General features: G+C 37.0%; 1 protein-coding gene across 1 annotated transcript in view; it reads right to left on the reverse strand.

The window, feature by feature from the left end:
* The window catches only part of LOC125240765 (FMRFamide receptor-like), a 282,033-nt gene extending 259,150 nt beyond the window's left edge, over window positions 1–22,883 (reverse strand). Inside the window, 1 exon segment of the mRNA XM_048148832.1 lies at window positions 22,728–22,883. The gene's annotated coding sequence lies outside the window, so the exon portion shown is untranslated.
* Between the last annotated feature and the right edge of the window lie 1,344 nt (window positions 22,884–24,227).

Genomic DNA, 24,227 nt, shown 5'->3' on the forward strand with positions numbered 1-24,227 from the left:
ACCCATACCTAAAATGAAAAATGCAAACCATCCTCAGCAGTATCGACCCATAGCGTTATTATCTACTTTTTCAAAAGTTTTTGAACAGGCAATGGCACAACGTTTAAATTCATTTTGTGAGAAATTTACAATATAAAATGATAACCACCAGAATGGATTCAGAAAGAAAAGGTCAACTGTAACAGCTCTTTATGACTTCATAAGTGAAGTTCTGAGAGTAATTAATGATCGGAAATATGCTGTGGCTATGATGTTGGATATGAGCAAGGCATATGATAGAGTGTCACATGATATTCTTAGACAAAAGCTTAATGGTATAGGTGTCCGTGGGATAGCTCTAAATTGGTTTGCCTCGTATTTGAAAAGTAGAGTTCAATATGTAGAAATTGACCATCATCATCATCATAACCCACCGTTTTATATGTAATTTGACAACTGACAGCCCATTAACCCTGAGTTATTTAAGTGGTTGGTGCAAGAGGGCCTAACAGATTCCTACATAGCACTATGTAGTGCAGGTTGGAAGTTCACCGCGTTTATCTATGTTGTACAATATCTGGGCAACCGAGCTTCGCTCGGTTCTGTTTCGTATCCTTGACATGTGTCGCCATCTAGTTCAAAAATGAATAGTACCTACATCGAGCGAAAGAATTCTCAGCCTTAACAACACAACTACTCCACACGAGATGGCGCGCATTTCGCCACAAAAACTCAAATAGTGTATTTTCTATTCGTTTTAGCCTTGACCTGTGTCGCCATCTAGTGTTTGCAATAAATAGTGCTTACATCGACCGAAAGAATTCTGTCTTAACAGTACAACTACTGCACACGAGATGGCGCGCGAAGAAAAACGCATGAAAACTCGAAAATTCGCGTTTTCCGGGACCTAAGGATAAGTTAGACCGATTTTTCACCCCCAAAAACCCCCACATAACAAATTTCTGCGAAATCGTTAGAGCGGTTTCCGAGATCGTCAGTGTAAATAAATATATATATAAATAAATAAATAAATATACAAGAATTGCTCGTTTAAAAGTATAAGATATTGTGCTGTCAAAAGTCATGAAAGAGGTACTAACTGAGCTTGAAAATTCTAATCCTGTGTCGAGAGCTCGAGGGGTTGCAGTCTATGCACTACACATTTTACTTTGACAGTCATTCTACTTACTATTCTACAGAATGCACGGCACTAGTTAGATATCAGTTTGAAACCGTGTTTGAATAGGTTAGAATGTCTCCGAGCTGAAGTACTCGAGACGAGACGCTTCGAGGACAATCGGAGTTCTGAGATGTCCCTTTAAGTTGGCTCTCAGGAATTTATCACGGGATGAGGATTGCTGTGATTTACTTGGGAATGTTCACAGAGCATTCTACAATACGCAGGTTTTCGCGATTACGATTTAAGGCCCAGTAAGTACACGCGTGAGGCTTTGATAAAAAAGAACTCCCTTGGATTGAAATTACCCAATTTCAGACAAAGAATCCTAAAATTACTAAATAAACCTTATGTTAGTTAATGTGGTGAGAGAGTTCTGATTTTATGCATCTATTACAGTTTGGTATAAATTCGTCTCTATAGTAAATCGTGTGTATTTTTACTTAACATTTATATAAGCAGGTGCAATATAAATCAAACATGAATTACACTAGCAGAGCAAAAATATCGCAGCAAGTACGAATTTATTCAATATTATCTAGCAAAACGGGACTTCGCATTTTGTGTTTAAATTTAGTGCGACATTTTGAGAGCGGCGTTGAAGTATCGTCGTCGTGTTACTAGCACGAAGCGTTACACTTGCAGATACCTGCTCGCAAACGCAGAGCTGGCAGACTCGCTAAAGTCTCAGAGGCCCTATCACGAACTCCGAAGCTCGCTCATTGCGAGCTTCCATCTCTTTTACCTCAATCGATCTGACGGAGAAAGATGGACGCATGTTGTCAAGTTTGGTGTCCGCGGTAGGCCCCCGGCCCGGCCGCCAGCGCCTGCCAAGTGTGATAAGATCAGTCTTCCGGCGACGTCACGCACTACTGTTGCGTTAACACCGATTCTACCATGATTCTTTAATGGTTTATATTTGGTATATAGAATAATTATTTTCATAGCGTTAATGGTACATTATGGAGAAAGTGACCAGCGGCAAATGGTTTCTTACTAGAACCAAACAAGACACGCGGTTTCCGTGACGTTTATGCTGTGTAGTAAAATAATAAATAAAAGAAGCTGTAATATATATTGAGTTGTCGAGTACGTATTCCAAAACCTCAACAAGTCACGGTCGATGTTCTGTGCTGCGGTCGTGGTCGTGACAGGCGCCGGCGAACAATGCCCCACGTGGCGACGCCATATTTATAAAACAAAGACGAGGCTTCCGAGCTAATCGGTGTATCTCTAGATGTAGCTTCTAGAAGCTTCGTCAACAAATGGTAGAACCCAAGTACGAATACCTAAGTGAGGGAGGGATCTAAACACTAGTGATAGTAGTTAGCCGTTGTTGAGTTAAAACAATCTATAAAGTTTTAACAACTAAACGAAAAGAATGGGTAACAAAATATTTTATATAAATGTCAATAAACAACTATAAACAAAAGTATAAAAAGTATAAACTGTCGACTACGCCAAAATTTCAGGTGAAATAATAAAAACTTTTAACTGACCGTCTCCTTCAATATTGACTTTTCTGCGGCGCGAGTCGCGTAGTCGTTGCTACGAAACTAAAAGCATGTTTCTTCTCTTCTGAACACTAACAACACCAAAGTAAGTACCAAACAAACTAAGTATTTTTACTTCCAAGGTACTCTTGCCAGAGTGAGTAAGAATGTATTTCTAACGAAAATACCTGCTAATAGGTACAAGAAGTTGATAATGAGGAGCACCTGCCAACAATTCAATTCAATTCAATTTAAATCTTCAATTGTAAACAGGTAGTGAGAAGTTCGCAGCGCCAGTGCGTTGAAAACGGGTTTGAAGTGTGAAGGCGTTCAGGGAAATAATGAGCTGCACGGAAATAGTTGCTACTTACTTCTATGGAGAAGAGTGTTCCAGTGAAATAACAGAAACCAGTTCTTTATTAATTTTCATTATACACCCTGTTTTTATTGAATTCCGTTAACTTTAAACGAAGATTCTTTAGTTCAAATACAATCAATTTCTTTAAGAAACTAAACTCGGCATCCGAATTCAAGTCCAAAAAATCTACTACGATGTTGCCATTGCAAGAAAATGTATGTAGAATAGTGTAATCCTTTTTATAAAAGCAAACGCAAAGATAATTTATTTATTGATAATTTCAATCTTTTGAATTAAATATTGAATAGTATTAACTTATTTACATAAATACCTACTAGGACGCCCGAATAAAAACAACGTTTTCCATGATTTTTTAGTTGCAAAGTTGGTTTTGCGCGTGTATCACTTCAGGTATTAATAACATTTGGTGCTTTATTTTACGGGATAGAAGAAACTCCGATATTGTGATAATTTTTTTAAAAATACACTTAGCTTAGCAACAAAATAGTGTACATCGCTGGTTTTGGTTGTCATGGCCGCCATTTTTTATGCGGATGCGGCCATGACACCCTGGTTTGTCACTTTCTGAATGTTCGAATGATTTATTTTGTTCCATGGTGATTTCTGCCTTGTTGAGTTTTTGTGTTTTGTTAAGATTTTATTTCCAGTTGAGTTATCGTATGCCTAATTTAATACACATGGGCAGAAATTTCACCGGTCTGAAAAATGCCATCTTAAGTGCAAACATTTGTGATTTATTAATTAGATGTCTATTGTTAATTGAAAATAAAGAAAAACACAACATGATGGCAACACCAGTAGTGAATTACCTTCAATTGAATAATAAGAATGATTTTGTATTTGGAGTTTCTTACCTGCTAAATAAATAAAAAATATTTTATTAAAAGGTTGACGAATCCTGAATAGTATTTTGACAGTGACATAAGTGACATTGACAGTTATGACCAGGCCTCGGATTATTTTTCGCATGGTAAGATGAAAGAAAACTATGGAGTCGATATTAAAACTAAACTTTAATTCATATTCATACTCATACTCACTAATTTTCTTAGTCCCGTAATACTTTTGTCCCTTGTGCAGGTTGACAGATCGAAAATGTTAATCGAAAATTAATTTTACTGAATGTAATTAAAATTATTTATGTGGTGTGATTTGGGAAGTCTTTTGCTTGGTAAAGTGTTACATTTACCCTATAACTATATCAAATTAGTTACTATTTTGTTTGGTTCAGACTACTTTGTTGCGGTAAACGTAACGCTAAGTACTAGTAACACATTTCTCATGATCGTATTTTAGATCTTTGTAAGGTTCTATCCAGTATAAAATTGCAGAAACTTGCGGATCAGACATAATTGTTTACGTAATTATTGCACGCACCGATTGCAATAAATAATTAAGTGACACATCGCGTCGTGAATGATTGACATGACATTGACGTGCAAATGATTTTTGATAAATCAGCTAGTACTTAGCATTACGTTTACCGCAACAAAGTAGTCTGAACCAAACAAAATAGTAACTAATTTGATATAGTTACAGGGTAAATGTAACCCTTTACCAAGCAAAAGGCTTCCCAAATCACACCACATAAATAATTTTAATTACATTCAGTAAGATTAATTTTCGATTAACATTTTCGATCTGTCAACCTGCACAAGGGACAAAAGTATTACGGGACTAAGAAAATTAGTGAGTATGAGTATGAATATGAATTAAAGTTTAGTTTTAATATCGACTCCATAGTTTTCATTCATCTTACCATGCGAAAAATAATCCGAGCCCTGGTTATGACATTGACGTATCTGTCGTAGTTTTTTTGGACTTGAATTCCTGTGCCGAGTATAGCCTCTTAACTCTTAGTGCATTTTCACATTATCCGATCCGATATCGGATGTCGGACCGATATCCCATACGTTACAGACGCCATTTTGGATTTTTTCCATTGAATTCCTTCCGACATCTGATATCGGATCGGATGATGTGAAAACGGACTTAAGGTTATCGAATTATTAAAAAAAAAAAAATTACTGAACACGTGTCTACATCCCTTACCACTTCCTAACATTATTTGTTTTAATATTGTCACATTAAATATAAATATTTATACACGCTGTCACATCGTCACTGAGTTAATTTTAATCGAACGTATTTGATTTTATCTTAATAGTATTTTTTTGGTATTATTAAATAGGATTATGATAAAATTTACTAATAAATAACATTTATTAGTTAATATTAACTACGTTCGATTAAAATTAACTGGGTAACGTTGTGACAGTATGTATAAATACTTATATTTAATATGACATCATACTGTTGGACTTTGACTTTGACTTCGAAAATTTTTCATATGTCGACTCCACGGATTTTAGAACCACGGTATGCCATAAAAAGTCCTAAGCCTGATGATCAACCTAACTGCGTGTCGAATTTAACGGAAAACAAAAAAAAGTGTAAATAAAAAGCATTTATTTATGAAATTTACACTAGAGATTGTACAAACAGAAGACGTCATTGTTTTCTTTAGAAAAAGTCTAAAATGTATACACAACATGGATCCAAGTCACATACATGTCAGTCCATAGGATAAGCATGGCCAATTTAGCCGAGGCTTTCCCACTTAGGTAATACGTAAACTAAAATGCAACTCTTGTCTGAACGTTTTGAAACCAAAACTCGATTTAAAAAAATAATAAAACGATGTTTCCAAAACTTTGTCAATATAAGTAACCAAATTGTTGTATTTGATACTTTTGTGGTAGTTGAATGAGTTGAACGCAACTCGTCCCATCTAACTCCGTGCGTGTGGAACTAGTTTTTCATAACTTTTTGAGGCGGGTGACAACTTTTATGTATGTTACGTACGTAAGAACTTCATCCTGGAGCCTGATTCAGACGTGACAATTTTTGTTACGCCGCGTCTTGCGTGAGCGACGAACCCGCGACGGCGACGCGATGCGATGCGATGCGACGAAATCAAACCTTCTATCTCTATGGACTTGTCTTAGGTGGGCGACGGAACGCGACGGCGATGCGACGCGACGAACTAGCGATGAACATGCGAATGTTAAGCGACGCGATGCGACGCGATGCGATCAAACCGCTGTGTTCATATGGGAGCGTCTTGCGTAAGCGACGGCCCGCGACGGCCCGCGACGGCGATGCGACGCGATGCGATGGCGATGGGCGCGCGATCAAGCTATTTGATTTTTAGAAGCAAATTCAATACGTAGAGAGGTCGGACTAGAGAAATAACGATTGATTACTAGTCTCACATTTCATTCTTTATATTTTCTTATAATAAAAATTCAAAATATTCAAATTAACATAAGTTGACCAAAGGAGTAATGTGCCTAAAAAGTAAGGAAATTACAACTTTTGTAACTTGTATTGACAGCCTTTGATTATGTGCACGGTGATACGAGATTGTCTGCGTAAAATATTAAAATTTAAGTGTGAACTAAAAATATGAAACACTAGTGCGATGACCTTACGATATATGTACTAGCACTTGACTTTGGTGAATAGGATCACAAAATTAACTAGTTATTACAACGGGCTCGTAGCCTAGCGGTTTCGACGTCTGGACGCCGCGCCAGCGGTGTGAGTTCGAACCTCGGCTGAGGCGTGCTTTTGCAGTTTTATTTTTGTTTCTTTTATTTTTTATTAATTGATTGTTTACTTTTTTCTTTCTGTAAGAATCTTCATTCTTATTTTTATTTTATTTTTAATAACTCCGGCTTTTATACTAACAAGGAAAGGTACCCATACAAAAAAAATATAATTAGACTACTCTTTAAGGGGCGTTCATTGTAATTCCTGCGATTCCTGCATTTATTGAGATATAATCCTAAACCAGAACTTCTTGTTGCCATATTAAAAAAAAATACATATAAGACATACATTTGTGTCGATAGATATTTTTCAGTACAGATGGTGTTTTTTTTACGCACTAGTGCGAGAAGTGGTTCATTATATGCCAGGTCGAAACTTTGGAGGCTCATCTGTACTGAAAAACTTCGTACGATACACGTGCGAAAAGGAAATTCGTAACTCGTGTCGATTTAAAACACTCCCTTCGGTCGTGTTTTAATTTATCGCCACTCGTTTCGAACTTCCTTTTTTACGCACTTGTATCGTAATGTACTATTTTAAAGCACATAAAATTCGAATAAAATACACTGCTGACACGGGCCCGCTCACTGCTCAGTTCAGTCTGCGCTGCGCCCAGCGCTCATAGACAGTGGACCTACGTTCGATAGTCCGGCCACAGATCAAATAATACTAGTACAGATACCTAATCCCATACTAAAAATGGGCGCCGTCCTAAGTATTCTAGACCTGTAGGCTAAATTTAATCCACACTCAAAGAGCTAGATGGCGCCAGTAGCCACGCGTGGCCAACAAAACTCTTATCAGTATCCTACGTCGAAATAGTCATGAAACTGCAACATCTTGCGACATCTGTTTTAGCTTTCACGCACTAAACCTATAACGTCACATGGACGTTTAAAGTCGAACATTACTAGATGGCGTTGCCGTGCGGCTTGTATGTGTGCTCGCCGCGTACGTATAATATACTCGCTCTGTCCGCAACACATGCAAGCGGAATTGAATGAACGAGATCCGCGGCGCCCCACCCCGCGCCCCGCGCCCCGCGACCACGGCGCCGGCGACCTTGAGTTGAAAGGCCCCAGCCCCCGACCAAAGGATGCATTGATTTGTTAAAATTTAAAGCACTCTAAAGCAGGCGCGTAGTTAATTAGAAATATGGAAATGAATATTATTATGTAAGAAATACATAAGTATAATAGCTAAGAATGTACATGTAGTAAACATAATGAACAAAATGTAAAGTACGTATTTGATAAAACATTTTCGAGAGTAATATTTTTATTCATAAAATTGTGCAAACACTGCAAACTTAATTTAAACTCCGAAACTATTTATTTTCTGAAACATGGTATGAAATGTTGTCATTACGTCCTTTTAAGTTAAAATATGCTTCCCGGTACCACAACATAGTGTAATTTAAAAATACAGATATAAAATTAATACTTCGCAAATAAATTACGACTATAAACACATAAAATTATTAAAACACCAAGACCAGACAATTTAAGCCTGGCGTCCACTAGGCGCGCCGATCGAGCCTTGGTAACCCTTAGGCCGTTTTTACATTATCGTTTTTACATAAAAAAACCGGCCAAGTGCGAGTCGGACTCGCCCACCGAGGGTTCTGTACAAACTTTCTTTCAAACTACCTAGTAAAAATAATCTCATATTTTCATATAACTCTAATGACTTGACTAGAAGACAAAAGTATAGGCACTAATGAGTATTATAGTGTATAGCGCCATCTCCCGGTCAATTTGATAACTAATTTGCGCGACCTGGTTTTTCAGGGATAATTCTTTATAATGTTAAACGATTTAAACAGTTTTTACTTTATTGGACAGAATATGGTTTACGTAACATCTCCTATTAATTTGAAGTACGATATACATCCGCAAGGGTGGGTAAATTGAAAGTAAAAATTTAAAAAGTTTTTTGTGAATTAAAAAAAAAGTATTCAAAATACAAACACGATTATATTTTTCCTGTAATATATAGCATAAAACCAATGTTTACTAAAATTTTCATAATTTTTCGTTGGTAAACTTCGGAGACAAGGGGGGGGACGGTATTTTTTTTTACATTTTCCTTCATAATTCTTTTTTTTTTTCACAACAAAAAAATTATAAAAAATAGTTTATTTACGTTCAATTTGAGCTCTTTCCAACGATACCCCACTTGACCTAGTAACTTGAAATTTACAGTTTGCCCCCTTTCATTTTGGCCATTTTTTACAATTAAAATTAATATATTTAAAAAAATTATACTTTCTATTTGTAGAGGTTTACAATGTTCACAACTATTCCAAATTTCAAGTTGATAGCATTAGTAGTTCTCGAGATATTTAGGAATGTGACAGACGGACAGACAGACGGACAGAGTCGCACCATAAGGGTTCCTGTTGTACCTTTTTGGTACGGAACCCTAAAAATCGTATTGTTTCTTACTACAAAAGGTCCTTTCTCATTGATAGATGTCGAAAAGTGAAAAGTAAAACCTTTGTTGAAAAATTTAGGTTTTTAGAAAAAAAAAACGTTTGAACTCTTTCTAAGTGCCAGTCTGAAAAAATATATTCAAAAATATAAAATACATAGTTATTTGTTATACAAGAGTGCAAAGTTGTATTTTAACGGCGAGTGTGGAATTGAAAAACGAGCAAGCGAAAGTATTCTATAGTTGAACCACGATACACAACAACATTTTCCCTCACTATAGCGAGGAAAGTACAACGCAAAAAACGCGTTTATCACTGCTTCCAGGAGTTCCACAGGTGGTAAAACATATCGTCATCACTAGATTCACTATATGACTATATTCAAGGTCAAATTACTTTATCCACTAGTGGGTTTTTACCTGCTGGTATTGAAGGACAAAACGCGTGTTTCCGACCTAGCGAGGGGAAAAATGCAAAAATGTAGTGTGTTTTGGTTTGGTTTGGTCGGGGGGGGGGGGGGGGGGGGGGGGGATTTTTAAAATGCTGTTGCGCTTCGCGCGACGCAAGTGCGGCGTCGCGTCGGCCGTCGAGGTCTAGGCCCACTCCGCCGCAAATCGGCGACCGAGCGCGCATTCGTGTGCGTTCGGAAATCCTAGCCAGTCGGCAATCGTCGCGTCTCATACTTCCATATCGATAAGGTTTGATTTCGCATGCATCGCATCGGTCGTGCATGATGTAGCAAATGTCGGAAGGATTTCAAAGTCAAAAATCAAAGATGGCGGCTTCAATGTATAGGATATCGGTCCTACATCCGATATCGGATCGGATAATGTGAAAACGCACTAACGGTTAATGCTTAGGCCGTTTTCACATTATCCGATCCGATATCGGGCGTCAGATCGACATCCTACATCCGATAAACGCTTCCGATAGTGTCGGATGTACAGTCAACCAATTGGAACCCTAGGCCACTCTACAACCATGTCAAAATGACAAGCAGTAAGAGGTTTCTTACAATCTGATTTATAACGTTACTATGACATAGTTCTACAGTGGCCTAGGGTTCCAATTGGTTGACTGTAGGTCCGATAAAAAGCATTGTTCCAAATCAATGAAGTATGATTTTGTATCAAAAAGTATTTAAAAAATGTTTTATATTTAATAATTATAAGCACTATATTCCAAATATTATATTGTAAAATTAAAATAACGGCATAAAAAATACTCAAGAGTGTCAGGCAAAATAAATAATTTTACATTCAATTGTATCTACTAAAAGATGATAAAACTAGTATCCACAATTCGGACCGATGCATTACAAACTTTTTTTTTCAATGGAAATTGTTCAACTAATTTGAATTTCGATCATTGGCAGCTGTTTAATAGAAATAGACGACATTTTTGTCACGCACACTACTACAAACGTATACCTACATTATTTATCAAACAAATATTATCGGCTGACAGCTGAATATTCTACGAACACGCGAGCGGGAGCGAGGCTGCGCGATTTTGGTGACGCAATCATAGACTAAAAAGTTAACCGCGCAGATGTGCCATTTTCATTGTTCCTACTAATGTGTTTCACCTCTAATAGATTTGCGAAATATATTTATTTCAATTTGGAAAATTATTAGGTAACTACTTACTACTTTATGAATTATGTTACTATAATATAAAAAAAAAAGTTAATTTGTTTATTGATTGTTAACAGTTATTGAGTAAAATTGTATTTTTAGCACGCTCACTTTTTGCTGTTTTCTTTGGCCTGGTCATGAAAAAAGAGAACAATGGATACCTACGCTTTGTCCAAAAAACTGACCGCACTATATATATATTATTATATATAAGTATATATTTGTATTTTAAAGAAGAAGATAAATCTTCAAGAAAAGAGCGTACATCCATCTTAAAGGCCGGCAACGCACCTCCAACACCCCTGGTGTTTCGGGTGTCCTTGGGCGGCAGTGATCGCTTACTTTGTATTTTTTAAGTTGTAAATAAATAAATAAATAATTTTGACAGGCGGAATATAATAATGTGTCACATCTGATGGTGGACTTACTACTCTACGCGTAAATTACCGCTTCGCGCACTCCGCGCATTTGTCAGCTTGTGCAGAGTTTCCGTCTGGCAACGTCGCCTATAGTACGTAGTACATATATCTCAATGAACGGAACGCACACAATCGCACCGTTTCGTTGGCAGTATACTGTAGATAGTGACAGCTCCATCTAGTGACAATATGCAATAAAATTTAGGTAGCTCGATACTGTCGCGCGCAGGTTGTTCACGTTGTTGCGTCATAGTCAGTAGCAATATATTACGTGATATTATTTCTTTGAAAAATTCTAAAATAATGCATTAAATTTGTGTTGTCATCGATGTTTGTATTTAATTTATAATGTACTTAATTTATGACGCTTCAAATACCTTTAAATCTATTTGATAAAAAAATAATAATCGTCAATCGTGACACTTAGCGCCATTTATGATTTCTATTTGGAAATAATTTTGCACTGTTCCGGATGAGACCCCATGCCGCGGGCAAAAGCTAGTAGAACATAAAAGAAAAAAAGTAAATAAAAATGCAAAAAGATTGCGTGAGCCGAGATTCGAACTCACGACACTCATGGCGCAAACGATTCCACCTAGAAGTCAAACCCGCTAGACCATTTGCACATTGTGAAAGACGGCGAATCTTGTGATTCTAATCACCAAAATGCTAGTGCCGAAGTTTCGCGCGATGGATACGCGATGACCTTGAGCCATCGCCGTCGCATCGCGTCGCATCGCGTCGCGTCGCGTCGCGTCGCCCGTCGCTCACGCAAGACGGAGCGTTATATTTTTATTGTTTTTGTCACGACATTGCAGGTAGCTCAAGTTCACGGAGGCATGTAATAATGAACAAGACGGCCAGGGTCGCATGAACATCAGCTCCTAAACCATAACAAGTTGTTAGATCAAAATCATTCTTCTGTTATGCGCGAGACTTTTAGTCGATGCCTAAATATGGACAAAATACAATTCTGCTTCCTTTGTGGGATTGTAGCGCGTTAAGAGACATATTTATTAAGAATACAAACTTAAATGGATATTTTTATTGTTTCAGGTCAAAGTTATAAAAAGGAAGAAGGTACGTACGGTTTTGTTTATTAATATAATTAAAATAAGTTAACAGAGTTTATGAGTCAGCAATTCCCGTCAACTTTGTACAATGCCACGTCAGCAAATTTTAATTGATCCTATTTGTTACCAACATTTAGTAATATAATTCGACTTTCGTAAGATATATACAGGATAATTGTTATAATTAAGAAAATATAGATACTAGAGAACCTTAATGACGAAACAAAACTTAATAAAATCTCAATTCATCAACAAAATCTTGGTAACAAAATAGGAATTAATAAAAACAAATTTAACTTTTCCCTTAATTTTTGTACAAACTTTTCGAGAACTGCTAGAGTCCACGTATTAAATAATTAGGTAATTTGCTAGATAAATAAATAATGGTGCTCTGCTACTGCTTATTGTTATCCAGTATCGTGTGTCGTAATAATTAGTGTAATCGTGTATAATATTTGGAGTACCTACTACCTACAGAGTTCAAGTTAATTAGTACTGTAGCACAGTATAATAAAGAGTACTATCGTACAGTATGGCCACTCCCGCTCCCCTCTGAAAGTGCCGCCCACCCCCTCTCGGTTACCTCACAGTTACCGCCTGTCAAAAACGCGAACAGTCGACCTGTCATATGTCACTCATACAAGCATAGTACGCGTTCACCTACACGAGCTTAGACTGTGTGCTGGGAACGGTCCTCTTTCATATATTTGATCGCCAGTGTCCGAGGTGTGACTGTTGGTATATACCTACATTTTATTACTTTTTTTTCACGTATGTTCTAACGTGACGGGATGAGCCTCTGAGCTTAGCCCCATCTACACCTAGATATCTAATTAGTTGTGCACGCACGCGCTCATTTTCTCATAGTTATTATTTTCTTTGATAACAATCATTACCTGTCAGAAAATACAATAACAAAAGAATCAAAAGATTTAGCGGATTTGGTCTAGCTAGCTGGTTACGCGTCATATCGTGGCAACAAAAATAAACTCATTTAAGTAATTTGCAAATAATATAATTACGAGTACCTATTAGTTCTTAGATAGACGAATGTTTAATCATATGCACCACACTATTTAATGAAAGTGAGTAATTAAAAAAAAATTAAAAAAAAAAAAAAAAAATTAAAATTATTTATTTCATAAATGACAGTTTACATGATGTAAGGTGATGGTGCCGCCCGGTAAGCAAAATGCCTGTGTTGGGAGGCGCCGCTCTTCCTTTAGGTTACATAACCGTTTTATTATTATTACATAAGTACTTATGTTATAACTAACTCTAATTTACTGGCCAAAACACCAGTTTGTACTATCTAAACTAGAGATTACGTTATACTAATCACATTTACTAACAATAATTAATGTTATATGTGTGTGTGTGTGTGTGTGTGTGTGTGTGTGTGTGTGTGTGTGTGTGTGTGCGTGTGTGTGTGTGTGTGTGTGTGTGTGTGTGTGTGTGTGTGTGTGTGTGTGTTTGTTATACGTCTCTGTGTGTGTGTGTGAATGTGTCAATATAATAAAGCCTCTGTCTCATCATATGTTATAGTCTTCAGCCAGTTTGTAACATCTCTTTTGCAGTAGTGATAATGTTTGGAATAAATATCAAGTACTTTGTTCACATTATTGTATACATGCGATGATTTTGAAAAGAACTGTCTGCGAGCGAATAAGGTCCTTGTTTTTGTGGTTTTTGCTACAACAACTTTTTTTCTCTTGTTTTTATAGTCTTCATCATAGGGTAGTAACTTATGTTTTTTTAATGTTATATGCAGAATGTATAATTTTCTAACAGTAAGGAGATTGCTTATTAAATATAGTTGATCTGTTGGGAATCTAATTTTTTTAAAGTACATTATTTTAATTAATGCTCGTTGGGCGCGTTCAAGGTCAATGAAGCGACTTTTTGCCGATCCGCCCCAGACGGAAATACAGTACACAAGGACAGATTGGACCAGGGATATATATATTTCGTTTAAAATGTTACGCGAATTTTGTGTACTGTTTTTCGCCGGTACAATGTGCCTCAGCGTTCTAAAAATCCATGTTAGTTTTCTAACTCTACTTATTACCTGATCAAGTTGCGAATACCAGTTTAAATGTTCATCGACTATAACTCCTAGGTAATATCACTAGTAATATCACTGGATTCAAACTTTATAAATCCAACCGTGATAATATCAGGTTGTCCAAATATAAATCCGCCATTTTCCAAAAAACTTTACTATAATTTTATTTTTAAACTAACAACTACTTTTCATCAACGTATTGACCGTCGTTATCCACAACTTGCTGCCAACGATTTGCCAGTGTGAGAATCCCGCGCTCGTAGAAGGCTTTCGGTTTTTCGTCAATAAAGTTCGTGAGGTCACATTTTAGTTGGTGTTCGTCATCATTTCTTTTTTCTTGTAAGTAATTAGATAAAGCCCTGAATAGGTGGTAATCGGTTGGCGCAATGTCTGGCGAATAAGGGGGATGTGCAATAATGGTCCATCCAAGTTCCTGTATTTTCTCACGAGTTTTCTTGCAAATGTGTGCTCTGGCATTGTCATGTAAAAAGTAAATTCTATCCTGTTTTCCTTTCAGATTTTTAGATACTTTGTCAAGCTGGCCACAGTAGATATCCGCAGTAACTGTAGTATTAGGTGGTAAAAGTTCCCAGTATATTATACCCCTAATTCCCCACCAGACGCACAGCATAACCTTTTTTTGGTGACTGTCTTGTTTCGGTGTTGGTACTGCCTTCTGACCGACGCTAAGCCATTGACGCTTGCGTTTATGATTTACATAAATAGAAGACCCATTTCTCGTCGCCGGTAATAAGATTGCGTAACCACTCGAAGTTCCTGTGTGATGTCAGGTTTTGCATGCATATGTCGACTCGCTGTTGTTGTTGAGAAGGAGTTAGGTTGTGCGGCACCAACATTCCATATTTCCAAGTTTTATTAAGCTTGTGGAGGTAATTATCTATCGTCCCATGGGAGCACTGAAGACGCTCTGCCAGTTCACGCACCGTAGATCTTGGCTCATCTTCAATTATTTTTTTTAGAACGTCGATATCAATTGCTGGTGGTCTTCTAGGATGGGGCTCGTCGTCGAGGTTAAAGTTACCCTCACGAAACTTCTGGAACCATCGTTTTGCTGTGTCGTAACAGAGGACATTCTCTCCCATCGTACTACAAATATTTTGCACGGCTTCCGTGGCTTTGTGACCCAGACGAAACTCATGAAGTAGAAGTAACCTGAGTTCTCTTCAAGAAATGTCCATTTTTGTCGATCGTCCGAATCGTATCGAAGTTGTAGTTCGACTGTTGAGGTCGTGCGAGCGTGCTCTTTTTATATAGTCTAACTATGGACATTTCCAGAACCTTCTCGCGATTTTGTAAAATTGTAAATAAGATGGCGGGTTTATATTTGGACAACCTGATAATTTCATTTTTTTAAATTATAATTATTGTAACTATTGCCAGTTAGATATTAATGCAAAAGCATCCCCACACATATATAAACGAGTCAAAAGGATCAGGCTCATTTCCGACACTTATTAAACACATTTTTTTTTTACTTCACGTATGTACCTTTAAATCTTACAAGTTACGCTTGGTAGCAGATTAAGAATATTAAACTAAAATATTGCCAGCTATAGGCCCACACCGTTCTCGTCACGTCATGACTATAGCGGATTTAACATTTTGAATATTTCATTCGCGTAGCTTGCTTTGGTTCCGATACGAGTCCATTTCACGAAAAATATTTACTTACTTATTGGCGAAGCGACCCAAAATGTGTCTTGGCCTCCGACACGAATGCACGCCAATCTTTAGCACGTTGTATGCTTGGAGAACGTGCAGATCCGCTTCAACGGCATCACCCCAACGATATCTAGGTCGTCCACTTGGCCTCCGTCCTACTGAGAGACCTTTGTAAGCCCTTTTCGCGCCACGATCATCCTCCATTCTTAAAACGTGGCCGAGCCAACGGAGGCGATGGGCCTTAGTCTCGCCGATGATGTTAGGTGCCGGTGCAGCCACAAGGTCTTCAATTTCGGCATTTTTGAGGAGCCTAAAACTACCACCCGCTCTCCTCACAGGACCCAAAATCTTCCTTAGCACTTTCCTTTCTGCCACCAGTACCTAACTTGTTTTCTTCTTTAAGGGTCAGTGTCCAAGTCTCGCATCCGTACATGAGTATTGGTCGTATGACGGTCTTATATATATGTATTTTTGTGGTCTTACTCAGGAGAACTGAGAACTAAGAACTGAGACGCCGTAATGCAATAACTCTTATTTATTGATAAGAACTTTAGTTAAAACGTATACATGTTAATTCATTGAAATATAATGCAAAAAAAAACCAACACATGAAAAATATTGGTTTCATATAATTACCTAGCATACCATCTCCGAACCGTAGATTGACTATTTACTTAATATTAATGTAATAACATTCGAAAAAAAAGCCAGGGGGCTTTAAGAATTTTAGTTACAAATTGGTCGCCGGTATGTAACTACAGTAAGTACTACGGCACGAGAGGCGTAATACTGAATTGTTTTGGCAATTTGATGACCCACGTTCCGTTTTGAATCAATTTACGGAAATTGACATAAAAATGAATGTTCTACGTCCGTAAGACGCACTTTTTAGGGAGAAGATGTAAAAATGACTTACTTAACTGAATTTACGTCACACAATTGACTTGGGCCTGCTTGAAATATTCGTGCTTATCATACTAATGTCGCGAGTCACCGGGAAGAAAACTGTTTATGACAGTTTCCGTGCTCATTTTTTTGTGGGAACGTCTTAAAATTGACTAGAATTTGCTAATTTTCTACTCCACAATACAAATGCCGCAATATTAGCCGCTGTCAGCTAAATGGTCGCTCGAGAGCATTCAGTAAAATTAGCATAACAACATTTTTAGGGTTCCGTACCTCAAAGAGGAAAAACGGAACCCTTATAGGATCACTCGCGTGTCTGTCTGTCCCTCTGTCACAGCCGATTTCTCCGAAACTACTGGACCGATTTACTTGAAATTTGGCACACGTATGTAAACCTGTGGCCCAAAGACGGATATGTAATTTAATTAAATGAAATTTAATCACAGGGGTCACTTTTGGGGGATAAAATTGAAAATTAAAAATCAAAGTTATTAAAACTATATTGCGTTACATATCAAATGAAAGAGCATTTTATCAGCATCTGAAATATATTTTTTTTATATTTTTTATTTTGGTAATTTAGAAGTAATTTAAGAAAATAAGCAAAAAATGACCATTCCCCCCCCCCTTATCTCCGAAACTACTTAGCGTAAAATTTTCAAAAAAATACACGAGATAGCCCTCTACCTGTAGATTACAGGAAAACCTATTAGAAATCTACAGTCAAGCGTAAGTCGGACTTAAGAGAAAAAAACTCAGATTACGAATTTCACTCACTGCCGCTGCAAGTAGTTACTAAACGTCTTAAAATGATGTAAGCGCGTTGGACAGGTATAAAGAAATCAATTTCTGTTTCGTTTTGCTTTAGAAATTGTTAAAAAAAAATCATTTTCCAAAATGACTTAAGTTTCTACTAAAAAGGAGGCGCTTAAGACCATTTAGAACTTCACTGACCATAATATTGCCCACATAGGTCCAAAAAAGGTGTATATATGTCGCAGTAAGATAGATAAAGCCGTTATATAGTTATAACCCTAGGGATATAATTATATGTCGTAACATAGTTAAACGAAATCAATTTATTGCTATCTTACTAGGAATATAACTATAATACGTTACTAGTTTAGTCAAATAATTATTTGACTGGATTCAGTTTAGTGAAATGATTGTAGACAGGAGTGTGGCGGTGCGGCGGAGGTATAGTTATAACCCTAGGGATATAATTATATGCGTTAAACAAACAAACCACAGTGGAGAATTGTTTAGGGCAAGAATTTGTTAATTATTTCCAATTCAATGTGCTTATTCTCTCTAAACACCCAGACGGATGGACAGAGTCGCGACATAAGGGTTCCTTTTGATTTTTTTTGGTATAGAACTATAAAGAACCGGGACTTCCGGTTCCAGTCCCACTTAGAGACGTATTATAATTATATCCCTAGATTAAGTTTAATCCAGTGATATAATTATATAACTAAACTAGTACCTACCGTATTATAATTATATTCCTAGTAAGATGGTTATGAATCGCTTTTGTTTAGCTATGTTACGGCATATAATTATATCCCTAGGGTTATAACTATACCTCTGCCGCACCGTCGCACTCCTACCTACAATCATTTCACTAGACTGAATCCAGTCATAAAACTATATGACTAAACTAGTAACGTATTATAGTTATATTCCTAGTAAGATAGCAATTAATCGCTTTCGTTTAACTATGTTACGACGTATAATTATATTCCTAGGGTTATAACTATATAACGGTTTTATCTATCTTACTGCGACATATATACGAAAACAAAAAAATTGTGCCACCGACAACCAAAATCTGAAGTCTATTTGCTCTATCTCTTATAGTTTCCAAAATATACGCAAAATCTTTAAAGTACGAAATTTAGTTTACGTTGCCATCACATGTCGTCAGGCGCTCATGACCTTTTTGTATGGAAATGTCGAAATCCGACTCGCACTTGACCAATGTTCTTAGAAAGTTGTGTTTTATTATAGTTTTGAAGGAGGTTTCTTGTTTTTAACCACCAACGCAAAAACGACGAAGTATTATAATAATAGGTTTGACGCTTGACATGTCTGTATGTCTGTGGCTATGAAGCTCCCGAACGAATCAATCGATTTTGATTTAGTTTTTAATGTTTAAGGTGAATTCGTCGAGAGTTTTTTTGTACCACGTAGGTGGCAAACAGGCATACGGTCCGCCTGATGGAAAGCGGTCACTGTAACCTATGGACGCCTGCCACTCAAGGAGTGGCACATGTGCGTTGCCGACTCGACTCATTAGAAACTTGTACAAATCTGTACTTAGAAGGGGCCTGGGTGCCGACGACTCAAAGGACAATCTATTGTCCTAATTACTTCCGTTGTCAGCATACCGCACCCTCGTTGAGCTCTGGCTGCCTTACTCACCGGCAGGAACACAACAATGAGTAAGGTCTAGTGCTACTTGACTGCGGTCTTTTGTAAAGCGGAGGTATACTTCCCCAGTTAGACTCTGCTCTACCTTAGGCTGTTTTCACATTATCCGATCCGATATCGGATGTAGGAAGGACGTAAAATGTAAGATTTATACGCTTCCAGGTCTTCATTTATGTATTTAATAGATCATTATTACTAAAAAACGATATAAAACGCAAAAATTGCGGATTTAATGCCGATGGCACTTTCCTACAACAGTTTTTGTCCGAGGCACCATCGAACTGCCGATATCGGCAGGACGCTTCCGACTATTTTTGGCATGCCGGACCCCCCGCCAGTTGTCGGCCGATAATATTTGTTTGTGTGCGTTTATAATGTAGGTATACGTATGTAGTAGTGTGCGTGACAAAAATGGCGTCTATTAAACAGCTGTTAATTGATCGAAATTCAAATTAGTTGACAATTTCCATTGAAAAAAAAAAGGTTGTAATGCATCGGTCCGAATTGCGGATACTAGTTTTTTCATCTTTTAGTAGATATATTTATTTATTTATTTATTTAAACTTTATTGCACAATTGGAAAAAAGTGCAAATCGCGGACTTAATGCCTTAAGGCATTCTCTACCAGTCAACCATAGGGCCAAACAGAAATTCGCGAATGTGGGTGCAGTGAGAAAAATAAATTTAGAAAGCATGACAACTATTGACAAGTATAGCAATATTATTTACAATATATAATATTGAATATATATATAATAATATATATATTTATATAGTTGAATGTAAAATTATTTATTTTGCCTGACACTCTGAATATTTTTTATGTTCGTTATTTTAATTTTACAATATAATATTTGGAATATAGTGCTTATAATTATTAAATATAAATTATTTTTTAAATATTTTTTGATCCAAAATCATACTTCATTGATTTGGAACAATGCGTTTTATCGGACCTACATCCGACATTATCGGAAGCATTTATCGGATGTAGGATGTCGGTTCGACATCCGATATCGGATCGGATAATGTGAAAACAGCCTTAGAGTATATTCAATTTAGCATTAGAGTTATGTCAGTGTACATGTCAGCGGCCGCGAGTTCGCGGCCCATTCATTGGCGACGACCTTCGCGCGGCGCAATAAAATTCAATGTTGGCTGCTCGCGTGCGGTCCGTTTGTACGAGTAGGTAAGAATTTAGAATGGCGGCATTTTGTGAACATCAAAGGAGTGAGCCTTCTGTACTTGTACTATTATATATTCTGTGACAAAACGAACAACATGTGTTCCAAGTACAACACTCGAAATGCCGCAAAGTTATAGTAGGTATCGACCGTAAATTGGCAAAATCCAACAAATTAACACATGTGATGAACCCTGCCGTCTATTAGTTATTTGTTATACAAGGGGGCAAAGTTGTATTTTAACGGCGAGTGTGGAATTGAAAAACGAGCAAGTGAAAGGATCCTATAGTTGAACCACGAGCGAAGCGAGTGGTTCGAGAATAGAATCCTGAACTTGCGAGTTTTTTAACACACGAGAAGTAAAATACATTTGCACCCGAGTGTAACACAAAACTTTTCCCCTCACTATAGCGAGGAAAATACAACGCAGAAAGCGCGTTTATCACTGCTTCCAGTAGTTTCACAGGTGGTAAATCATCGTCATCACTAGATTCACTCACTTTTATTAATTTTAAAGCATAAAAAATGACTATTATTCAAGGTCTAATTACTTTATCCACTAGTGGATAAAATGCGTTTTTACCCGCAGGTATTGAAGGACAAAACGTGTTTCCGAGCTAGTGAGGGGAAAAATAAATTGCCGCAATATGTGGTTGAAGCGCCTAATGTGTCGAACTTTAAGTATCGCTTAAAAATTTGGCTGGTCGAGCACCCGTTCTACACTTATGACAATTTTTTTATTACCTAATTAGAAAAATATTTTTGTGCATTTTTTATGTGAATATTGCCTAACTTTTTGTAATTTCAATCTTCTGTCTATTTATTCTCTAAGTATTATTGTTGTATGAATATTATTTTTTTAAATCAAATCTTGACGTGTAAAATGGCGTTACAAATATTGAATATGAGTATGAGTAATGATTATTTTTACCATTGAAAGTTTGTACGGAACCCTCGGTGGGCGAGTCCGACTCGCTCTTGGCCGGTTTTTTATATTACTAAAATGCAATGCATTGGTCAGTTGCCGACAGTAAATTCTGAGCAGTAGCGATACTCATATACATACATCGGAACAAGCATCAGCTCGTGCACAGTACAGGCGTGTCCGGATATTTGTGAGCACGACGTCCGCGTCGATGTATCTGATGGCGGCTGTGTCACCAGCAGCGCAGCGCTGATGTCATTTACTTTCGTTAGTGAGATCTTGTATAGCGAGCATTCAATTAAATGAAGAATAGCGCTAGTTGTAGTCACAAAATACGAAAGTAATTATGTGATTAAATGTCTAATGAAGTACTTACAAATAGGTAATTTATAAAGAACCTGGTATAAAGATAGTATAAGCACTCGTCTCTAAGAAACAAGTTTAATTAAATATGGAGCCAGACAGGCGCCTCTATCGAATAGATGATTTCTCCCAGACAACTTTAGGTAGTAGATATAAAGCATTCACCTAGTCAAAAAGATTAAGTACTTACATATTTTCATGGTTTTCATAAATTACAGGACAGAGTAAAAATACTATATTTTGTACTTGACAAAGCCTTTTGGACATAAATAAATATTATTATTATTATATGTTATATATAACAGGTCTTAAAGTTCCGTTGAAGTAGTTTAAAGTTCCGTTTTGATAAAACAGCCCCTCTAGCACAACTTGCCTTCTCGCGCGCGAGTCCCTACTTGTAGTCGCGCTTGATGTATGGACTCGCGCGCGACAAGGCAAGTTGTGCTAAAGGGTCTGATATCTACTAATCAGTTTCGATTTCAGCTACAGTTATATTTCAGGAAAAAATACATTTCACACAAAGTTTGACGATCAAGCTATAAAAAATATAGGTATTAAGAGTATGATATTTTTTAAAGCAATTCAGTAATACAAAACTTGTACGATAATTAATAAAATATCTCAAAAATGCAGTAAACATACATACATACACTACACATAGGTAATCCAATTGATTCCAATAAACTAAAATATTACTATTAAATAAAGCATTCTAATTCTGAATTAATTACACATTTAAGTAGGTATTATGAATAACTTTGACGCCTCGAGCAAATCGCAAAAAAAAACGGAATTCAAATATCAACAAGTTGATAATGTAGATATGCATCAAAACATTTGACTTTTCTACTTAAACAAAACCAAAAGTTGTTGCAAAACTTCAAAATAAAAACTTTTTCAGTCAAAGTGAATAAATTAACTTTCGCTTGCCAAATCGCTTCGCAAAGTTCGCACAGCTTTACCTTTGTGGAGGTGACAGTTCAGCGGGAAAATCCGTAGTTTGGTGGCACTCGCACTGGCACTTGTAGTTCGGCACGGTGGCACTCGCGACACTGTGGCACGGTGGCACGGCTCGGGGGCACTGGCGCGCTCTCGGCGCGGCGGTCGCGGCGCGTCTGTACGACGCTCCTCGGCAGCCGCCGCGGGCCGCGCAAGCGACGTACCACACTAACGCTAACCGATACATTACCCCTATTTATCTCATTTATTTAATTCACTAAGTTTGGGACTAAAATGATGACCTACTTAACTCACTATAATATAACTCTTCCTACGGGTTAACAGTGACAGAAAACTGTCTTTAGACATTCTTGAGCGCTGTAGCCGAAAAGTAGTAAATAGGTCAGGGGTGCATTATTTCCGAGTTTTCCCCATTAGTTCCAGTAAATTAAGATGTAAATGAGGCGTGCTTTACACAAATTTTTTTATTTATACATATAAATAGGAGTACGAAAATTAATGTTGTTCGTATCTGAGATCGGAATTCTCGTGACATTTTTATACTGTCGTGTCTGTCGTAATGAATTTTATAGATAATTAGTTATTGTTTGTTACGGTCACTTCGTTTGAGCAGGGCTACTTGTGATGGTGTGAGTGGGTGTTAAATGCCTTTGAGATGTGGCTCTATAGGAGAATGTTGAAAATATCTTGGGTAGATAAAGTAACAAACAAGGAGGTTCTAGTTAGAATGGAAAAGGAAATGGAAGTAGTACTAACAATAAAAAGAAGGAAAACTGCTTACTTCGGCCACATACACAGAAATAACAAATATAACATATTGAAAAACATATTAGAGGGAAAAATAGAAGGAAAAAGAGGGAGAGGAAGACCAAGGACAGCATGGAGTACAAATATTAGGGATTGGACCGGCATTAAAGACACCGCCACTCTGTCTAGAACGGCAAAGAGTAGAGAAAACTTTCGCATGATGATCGCCGACATCCGATAGGATATGGCACTATAAGAAGAAGAAGAGTGGGTGTCTACCAAGTGACTACGGATCCTCCGGTATACCTAATATTAGCGGTTAGACAACAAACTTGCCTACTATAAGAACGTTTAGTTTATACATTGTTTATTAGTTTAAACGTTGTAAAAAGGTTTAGTAAAATGCTGTTGCGTATTTAAATTGTGTCCAATTTTTTGTAAATGGAATTCTTCTACAGTGACTGTTATGTATGTATCCCAATAACTTTTTCCTGTCATTTATTCATTTCTTAATTACACATAATTTCTTACTAGTATTTCTCTTGATACTCCAATGACGAATCACACTCGTTCCGTCCAGGTAGGTAAATATGACCGATATCTGTTTTATTTGTAATTCATTTCATCCTGTTAATTGACGACAGTCGACAGCTGTCGACGACGCACCTTTTTGGAAGAATTTACTTTTTTATATATTTGAATTTTATTGTTTTTTTATACCTATGTTCTTTTTTACTTTTGACTTTTGATTTTAT

This window comes from Leguminivora glycinivorella, chromosome Z (assembly GCF_023078275.1).
Source record: "Leguminivora glycinivorella isolate SPB_JAAS2020 chromosome Z, LegGlyc_1.1, whole genome shotgun sequence".
In the NCBI taxonomy this organism is placed as follows: domain Eukaryota; kingdom Metazoa; phylum Arthropoda; class Insecta; order Lepidoptera; family Tortricidae; genus Leguminivora; species Leguminivora glycinivorella.